The following is an 8,061-nucleotide window of genomic DNA, read 5'->3' as shown; positions in this document are numbered from 1 at the left end:
GGTGCAACTCCTGCTTCCTATCTTTGCATATGGGCTCACCCCATTGACACGTGGTGTCACCACGGGGCGGCTCAAGCCTCCTAAGGCCCTCGAAAAACCAAAAAAACCACTTTAAAAAAAACCTTGGAAATGGAAATTCTCTCCCCACTTCAAAGCTTTGCTTCCTTCTGCTCATTTGTATTCCTGAACTGGAAAAACCCGTTGAAAAATTCCATTGTGGGCTTCGACCCGGGCTTCGACCCGCTCAATATTTTCCACCTATTGAGCCTCCCAAGACCGCAAACAGGGGTTGTCAAAAACAAAGAAAATCATATGTACGCTTTTCTCGGGCAATTGCCTCAAACTTTGTTCAACTATAACTTGGCGCTCGAGGTTCAAAATCATGAGCCGTCGATCCCTGCTGACTCCACACAGCCTGTTCTATCTGATTGAACACTGTCAAAGACGAAGAAATGCTAGATGGCACAACTCCCCATGTGGTCAGGTGGGCATCAACCTAGTCCCCCGACAAAACTTCAGCTGGCCATAAATTGCAATCCGTAGCTCTGATCTACAATCTAAAAAGACGGTGTGAAGGATTTGGGGGTGGCCTCTATAACACCTCCATACTCACAAGATATATGAGGAGAAGTAAAGTAGCTCTCACAAGGGGATAGGATCCAATCTCCACTCACAAACACTGAGAGGCGGAAGTGAAAAAATAGACCCGGTGGCCTCTACACCAAGACTATGCACAATGGCCTCATCATGGGAGATACGCAATAGGGGCACCACCTAGCAAGATATGCGGCTAGGATGCATACATATACACAATGAAACATGCCATGGAAAACAATTTCAAGATCCACGTCCAAATGTGGAATGGGGTGGTCAGAGAATAAGGTGAGAGGAGTGGTGAGTGAGTGAGAATGGGCTCGCTACTCGTGCATGTAGTAAGGAAGATAATGAGGTCAAGGATACATGCAAGTATGCTCACTTCTCATACAAGAAGTGGGGAATCCGCACACCTCAAGATGGAAGTAGCAAGATGATAGGAATATGAGAGGGAGAGAGAGTGTGTGTGTATGGTGGCGAATCCGCACACCTTAACATAAGCAGAAAAAAAAAAAAGGCAAGGAACAAGCATATACCATACTCACAATGAGATGAATCCAAAGTGACACAAAGTATGGCACTAAAATGGAGTGTGTTGATTGCTTGCAAAAGATGAATACAATAGGTAGCGTATGGCAGGAAAATGAGAAGGGAACAAGATCGTAGGAGGCATAATGGAGAGATGGGAGTTGATGGCGAGGAATATCATGAGTGTGTCCACCCTTCTTCTTCTTGAAATTGTGCCTTCAACCCTTAATTACAAGTGGTGTGGTGCTCATCTTTTGTGCATGGTGATGGTGATGATGATGGTGTTGTGATTATGTGATTAGGGTTCATGCTACAAGCATGTAGCACAAGAGTGTGTATGGATAGGTGTGTGTGTGTGTCTCTCTCTCTCTCTCCCCCCCTTAGTGAGCTCTCATGGCCTCCTTATATAGGGAAGGAGGGAAGGATTTATCAATATTTCTATTTGAGGTGAGTGTCCCACTTTGGTGACTAGGAAAATGGGGTGCATGTGACTGTGGATCCCATCTTGTCTCCTCATTATTTAAAATACCAGAGTCAATGGAGAGAGAAGAAGAGAGAATGTGGGTAGGATGTAGAGGATAGGAAATATTTACAATAGTTGGCTAGACATAAGCTTATTAGGGAGAAAAGAGAGAGGTAAGAAATTCACAAGAGAGGTTGTCGAAGGTGAATAGTTGTTGATGAGGATGGATCCTCCAAAAATGGTGATAGAATCACTCTAGACTTGCCAAGACTTCATTAAAAGAGCCTTGTCTCTTGTAATCATGCTTGAAGACTTGTAGAACCATAGCCATTCTAGAGGGAAGAAAATTGGGGATGGCCTGTGTCACCATTACACGAGAAAACTAGGGTCCACCACAAAAATCATAGCTCCGCGTTCATAACTCCAAAAATTTTGAAAAAAATTGAGCTAAAAGTTGAGATCACGAGCTACATCTTTCATGTACAACGCTCCTTCAGATTTGGGGTTCTTCTCTACTTAAAAAATTCAGCCAAATAATGTATTATTTGTGGCTGCAAAGGTCTTTTGGTGGTCCCCTTTGAGTGGACTTCTCTCTTGCCTTCAAGTGTAAGCTCCTTCATGTGTATGAAAACATGACCTAGAGTTTTGAAAAGATTGGCAATCATCTAGATGGAGGTATTATTGAAATTTGAAAGTGGGGTTGAGGTTTGAAAATGAAAACTAGTGAATAAAATATTTGGTAGGGTGGAATAATATATATACATGAAAAATATATTAGAAAATACTAAAATATATAATGTAATTTAGAATATATATATATTTAATATTTAAGGTCAAAAGAGAGATCAGCAAAGAAAGCTTACTTATTTATGCTACATCGTGATTCATTTAGCATAAGTATTATTTATTTAATAAAGGCTAAAACGCTTGTAAAAAAGGGAAGAAAAATCAAAAGTAACTTATATAATAGGAAATAATTTTGGTAAAAGAGAAAAAAATATGGGGGGTTCCTATGCATGGAAAGGCATGCCTCAACACACTCACACTTGCATGCACAAAACCCCGCCTACACTTGACTAGCTTCCATCTATACTGTCATAGCCCTAGCTATGATCAATTGCAGTCAAGGAAGCAAAAAAGGCACTAAATTTTGGGGAAAAAAACTAATGAAAACCAAGGAAAATCTATGTACTTTTGCTCATAAGCACCATACCCTCACACCATCTCAACAGTCCTTACATATGCAGGAAGGGGCTCCATAGTTGCTCCCAACCATGCACACAAACCCATCAAAAACCATGCCAATCATGAGTTATACAAAAACTCATGATGCTCAGCCAAAAAAATTAGAAAAAACCATGGAAAACATGGGGAAACAACCTCCCATTCACAACAATAACAAGGGGCTTTCACTGCCAAACCTGAGTTGCAGGCACACGCGTACAAGAGAGCTCCGCTTCATGCAGCTTCCATCACCAAAAAGAGAGAAGAGGAGTGAAAGTGCAGAGGTCACCACCCATTTTCATGGCCTTCTTGATGAGAGACACACTCTCCAATCAAGGCTCTAGGCCCTCGCACACACACACGGGCACCTCCACTACACAACCCCCACGCACCATCGCAGACTACAGCAAGAGAGGATTTCTTCTTCGCAGCAGCTGAAAACTCCCACTCACTCACGACCCCAAGCTGATAAAAGTTCAATATTTCTTCATATTTTTAAAGCACTAATTCACACTTTTAAGTCTCCACACTTCTATGTACAAAAATAGCAAAACTATGTACCCCGCACAACTCACACGCATGCGTAGAGACAACTGGCACACACCACCTTTGTGACACTTTATACAAGCATGCTTTATTTACATCCAAGAGGTCTAAGAGCAACAAAAAAATCTCGCAAAGACTTTGGGGTGGTCCGCACCATTTCGCCAAAACACGTCACATATTGCCTCCCCAACAAGCATGGAACACTTTCAAGTGTTTCATGTGCATACTTTCACATCATTGTAAACATTCTCCTATTTTTCATGCCACAAAAGAACCAAAATATAATATGAGAGCTAAAAATAACATATATTCTCTTACCATCCACCTCCATGTTGCATCCAATAACCATATGCATAACATAGTAGGAGCTTCTCCCACCGAAGCAAAATCCCATATGCTATTGACACGAGACACATGTCTTTTCCCTCTATCATACACATAATTTTGCAGCGAATCCAAGCCAAAAATTTCATGCTTCAACTCATACAAATCACTGATTTCAAATATATCCATCAAAGCTTCTACATTCTCAACCATAATTTGTCTAGTCAACACATTCAAAGTATCCTTGCATGCCAAACCACAAAAGAGAACTTTCTCTTGCCCATCACAATTAAGACCATAAGGCATGACATCATCCAGCTTGGCAAGCATATCAAAGCCACTAGCACAATGCATATGACCATCCATATTATCAAGATTTCCAAAGCAAAGACCCTCTTTCATTAGCCTCAAAACTTCCTCTAATATTCTCTCGTGGTTGACATTAGAGCTCCCAACAACAAGTAGCTCACCAAGCAAGTCACTAACAGATATACCTTCATCAAGGGCCACATCATCATGCAAAAACTTAGGCTGAAAATCAACATTCAAAGCATCCAAGTCATTACATTTAAGCTGGACATGAGACTCCATAGAACCTTGTGCAACACAACCGTCCACATGTTCGACAACCATATGCATATCATCAAACATGTCATAAGTGGAAACAAAGTCTTGGATATCAGCCACCTCATCCTCACCAATGGGTTCTTTGGTGACATTAAATGAATCCATATTGACCTCATTAACATCCAAGTGATAATCCAAATCACCAAAAGCATTTACATCATCATTGGTAGCCATAAGCAACTCATCAAGCAACCCAAGAGTAGAGGCATAGTCTTCATCATCAACCACAAGAGTAGAATGAGATTCTTGTAGACCATGAAACTCAACCACATCAGCATCGTCATACTCAAGAGGAGAGTCTATACAACCCACATCACATACATCATCCATTGTAGATGCTCCCACAACTTCGCATACCAAAGCATTTTCATCAAATAAGCCATATGTAGACACATAATCTCCATCCACATCAACATCACTCTTAACCATGGGATCGTTTTCCAAAGCACAAAAATCAACATCTCCAACATCAAGAGAAGAATCCATAGAATTGTTTATGTCTACATCATAAGCATTCACCACATGCATGTCATTTTCTTCCACGTGATCACATGCTGCTACATTTGCATGCTTTGTTTCCTCCTGATCAATAGAGAGTGGCTTCTCAAGTTCATGACCATTTTCAACAACCTTATACAATAAATTAACCAAGTGCATATCCTCTATCTTCGGTGGAGCATCCAAACTTACCATAAGCCTTATCTTCGTCTCTTTGCTGTAGGCAACATGTAGTGCTTCTTTAATTCTTTTTGGGTTCTTCAATTCCACATGTGAACGCAAGGTAGGTTTCAACTTGCTTATCAACATTTTCAACCTGTCAAATTGCATGTGTGTACCATGTAACTCTTTCACTGACATCACATTAGCATACTTCACACACTTTTCCCATTGCATCCATACATCATTGAATCTCTTCCAAAAGCAAGAAACAAACTCATCTTCACGCATAGATAAGCTCTGCACCCTTGACCAAGCTTCACTTGGAGTTGGCATCACTACATATCTTTGAAGAAATAATGCTTCCAAGAGTGACTAACAACTCTTATTTGCATCATTCAAGTTCTTATACCACACAAAAGCATCACCCTCAAGCAATAGAGGAAACATACGCAACCATTTTGCTTCACAATCATTTCCTGTCAGTAAATATTGAAACTGTACCTGTCTCAAGAACCTTCTCGGGTCCTTATCATCTTCACCTGTAAAACTTGGAGAACTCATGAAAACAACTTACAAATAGAAGGTTGAGCTTGACTCCAGGGAAAGTCTCAACCAGAGAGCCAAAATAGATCCTCAGTGGGGGCACCAAAACATGTGAAGGATTTGGGGGTGGCCTCTATAACACCTCCATACTCACAAAATATATGAGTATAAGTAAAGTAGCTCTCACAAGAGGATAGGATCGGATATCCACTCACAAACACACTCACCCTTGCATGCACAAAACCCCGCCTACACTTGACTAGCTTCCATCTATACTGTCATAGCCCTAGCTATGATCAAGTGCAGTCAAGGAAGCAAAAAAAGCACTAAATTTGGAAAAAAAAAACCAATGAAAACCAAGGAAAATCTCTGCACTTTTGTTCATAAACACCATACCCTCACACCATCTCAGCAGCCCTTACATATGCAAGAAGGGGCTCCATAGTTGCTCCCAACCATGCACACAAACCCATCAAAAACCATGCCAATCATGAGTTATACAAAAACTCATGATGCTCAGCCAAAAAACTCAGAAAAAACCATGGAAAACATGGGGAAACAACCTCCCATTCACAACAATAACAAGGGGCTTTCACTGCCAAACCTGAGTAGCAGGCACACACGTACAATAGAGCTCCGCTTCACGCAGCTTCCATCACCAAAAAGAGAGAAGAGGAGTGAAAGTGCAGAGGTCACCACCCATGTTCATGGCCTTCTTGATGAGAGACACACTCTCCAATCAAGGCTCCAGGCCCTCGCATACACACACGGGCACCTCCACTACACAACCCCCACACACCATTGTAGACTGCAACAAGAGAGGCTTTCTTCTTCACAGATGAAAACTCCCACTCACTCACAACCCCAAGCTGATAAAAGTTCAGTTTCTCTTCATATTTTTAAATCACTAACTCACACTTTTAAGTCTCCCCACTTCTATGTAAAAAAATAGCAAAACTATGTACCCCGGACAACTGGCACGCATGCGTAGAGACAACTGGCACGCATGCGTAGAGACAACTGGCACACACCGCCTTTGTACACTTTGTACAATCATGCTTTATTTACATCCAAGAGGTCTAAGAGCTTAAAAATACATCTCGCAAAGAATTTGGGGTGGTCCGCACCATTTGCCAAAACACGTCACAATGGGTAGGCTCCATAAATCAAGCACTATGTGATTATACACTAACATCCACTTGGGCCACCTGTCCCCGGCTGCCCTGCCTGACAAGAATCTGCAACACACTGAATCTTCAAACTCCAATATCTTGGGCTGTGTAGCTCTGTTTAATGAGCCGTTTGGACCTGCTCCTTCTAAACTTCAAGCTCTACATTCTTGGACCCAAAGACCACACCTTGAATCTCCTTCACCTGCTCCCAAAATTAGCTCCTTCTAGAGCCTTTCTTGGCCTATAAACCACATCAACCATACATTTCCGCTGCTATCTGTCAGTCCATGATCTTTCTAGCTGCTTGAGCCCTTTGCCATGCTTCTACTAGCCTATACATATCTGCCCATGCCATTTTCTGTGGTCGACATACTTTGGTTGTACCATCATTGCCCATCCCCTAGTTGAACATTCATGCTCAACCAAAAAAGAGCTTTATTCCATTTCTAACTGCAAAACCTGGCACACACTATAAGAAAACGAAACCCATATTTACATAGTTTTATTTTGTCTACTGCCAAACCTTCAAGTGGGTTGCGCCACCCCTTGCATCACATAGCTTACACCTGGGTCAAACACTTGCCATTGGTGTCTTCCACCCATCTGTAACACCTCTCCATAGTGCCGTACCCCAACACATAGACCACCTTGTGTGTAGGCTGCCCTAGCCTACCTTCAACACTCCATGTATACCTTAGAAAACAAGCATCCACTCCATACCAAGAGTCATCAAGCATACCAACATCCAAAAAACATGTATGTGACACCAAGCTTGAACACGTGTCTGACCCTCCGTCCCAACCAAATAAAGTGGAGGCCTCAACCATAGACCCCTGCATTTGCTAAAACATCCACCTCATAGCTGTATCTATTATCGTTTTAATCAACCATAGTTTACATACCTTCAAGGGAAGCAAAGCCACTGACTGGGGTTCTTTGTTATCCACCATTGTACATGTCTGCTGCATCAGAATACCCACCGTCTTTGACAACACAACCTCCTCTTTGGCCGCACACTCAATTCTAGCATCATTGACCTCCTCCTCGTCAACTGTCCCTTCAAGGTCGATCAACACCATTTGCTCTTCAGCTTCAATCACCTGCTCTTCAATCACCTCTTTTACCGCTGCATCATGCTCTATCAGGGAAGAGAGAAACTCATTCTCTATTGCATCATCGCTGTATTCCTTCATAGACACGACTGCTCTATCCCTTCTGGAAAAATTCTGCACCTGTTGCACCACAATGGCACATTCCACTACTACTTTTATCAGCATGGCCATTAGCATGGCACCACACACCACCTCTACCTGTATACCATCATTGGTAGGCCTAGACCGCTCCACTTGGTCTTCATCAAGCACCTCGGCTTGCTCTATT

Source organism: Adiantum capillus-veneris, chromosome 10 (genome assembly GCF_014529385.1).
Source record: "Adiantum capillus-veneris isolate H3 chromosome 10, ASM1452938v2, whole genome shotgun sequence".
In the NCBI taxonomy this organism is placed as follows: Eukaryota; Viridiplantae; Streptophyta; class Polypodiopsida; order Polypodiales; family Pteridaceae; genus Adiantum; species Adiantum capillus-veneris.
This window is presented reverse-complemented; position numbering follows the sequence as displayed.